The sequence below is a fragment of the Mus pahari genome, chromosome 1 (genome assembly GCF_900095145.1).
Source record: "Mus pahari chromosome 1, PAHARI_EIJ_v1.1, whole genome shotgun sequence".
NCBI classification, from domain to species: Eukaryota; Metazoa; Chordata; class Mammalia; order Rodentia; family Muridae; genus Mus; species Mus pahari.
The window spans coordinates 49946657-49948116 of NC_034590.1; the positions used below are offsets into that span (position 1 = coordinate 49946657).

Below are 1460 nucleotides of genomic sequence, written 5' to 3' on the forward strand. Positions count from 1 at the left end.
GTGAAATCAGAAGAGTTCTGGTGCCTAAAATATAGTGTGTGTGTCTGTATATATATATATATATATATATATATATATATAGAGAGAGAGAGAGAGAGAGAGAGAGAGAGAGAGAGGTGGGGGAGGAAGACAAGTCATAGAGAAAGATACCAATGTTGATTTCTGGTATGTATGCACATGTGTGTACATACAGACATACACACACACACACACACACACAACTGTGTCGTATTATACTCATAAACAGTAATATACCCAGCCATCCATTTCGTGTTAGTTATCTAAAAAACTGTTGGCAAGCTTGCTCCATTTCTCACAATGTGACAAACTTCTCTGCACATGGATATGGTCAGCTATTTATAAACATTACCTTAGGCGAAGTTCTCAGGAAGCAACCCTAGAACTTGGGCTTTCATGATCCGGAGCTTTTTTTAATAAAAATCTCCACGCTCCCTTCAAGAAACACTCCCCAGTTACACACTCAGAAACAGCAAGCTAGGTGTCCCTACTTTCTGGAAGCCAAGTGCACAGGCCGACGAAGGAGGCAGTTCCCGCTGCAGAACAAGCGTAGTTGGAAGACTGGTCCAGTTGGAGCCATAGCCACACATACTGTGTAACAATAGTGCTCACACCCTGCCCACATCTCCTAAAGGCCAGACCAAAGTCAGAGGGCCCCGCCCCATGCCCTGCAAATAATCCAGAGCCAATTTACTGAACTAGATTTATTTGGAACGGTTCACTTTAAAAGGCAGTTTCTGGAACCTCCCAGGTACCATCCTTGGGCTGCATGTCAAGACCTGATGGCAGGTAGACAAACTTTGACATTCTTCTCTCCCTGCCTGGGAACAGGGTTGCATAGCCAGCCACTATGCACAGAGGCCCCTTTGAACTCAAGATGCCTGTCAGGTAGAGAGGTTTGGCATGCCCAGGATTGACAAAGAAACAATTCCATTCTTTGGCCAGCTATGCGACTCTTATTCCACAGTACATTAGAGGGCAGGCACCCTTCCAGTGAAAATACCTTCCACTGGAACAGCAGAACTGAGAAGAGTGAGATCCCTGCCATTCCTCAGACAGCATCTCTGAAGCTGGCAGGATGCCTGGGCAGTCCACCATGGGGCTTCCTCTCCTGCAAAGACCTGCCTTGACCCTCTCCAGCCCAGGCTTCAGTTCCCAATAGCCTTCTGTTTTGGTCTGGGGGTTAAATGTCCCCCACAGGTTCTGATGTTTGGACACCTGGTCCCCAGATGGTGGAGTTGCTTTGAGAGGCATGGGTTCAGTGGGAGGAACAGGTCTTAGAGCTCTTCCCTAACCCTCTGCCCGTGTGTGTGTGTGTGTGTGTGTGTGTGTGTGTGTGTGTGTGTGTGCGTGTGTGTGCGTGTGTGCGCGTGTGTGTATCTATGTCTCTCTGTCTTACTCTCTCTACATTTCTGTGTCTCTGTTTCTATTTCTGTCTCTCT

At 47.2% G+C, this 1460-nt stretch overlaps 1 protein-coding gene across 5 annotated transcripts in view; it reads right to left on the bottom strand.

Annotated features, from left to right (window-relative positions):
• Window positions 1-1460, bottom strand: part of Ntrk3 (neurotrophic receptor tyrosine kinase 3) — a 370545-nt gene that overhangs the window by 231219 nt on the left and 137866 nt on the right. The window lies entirely within an intron of this gene.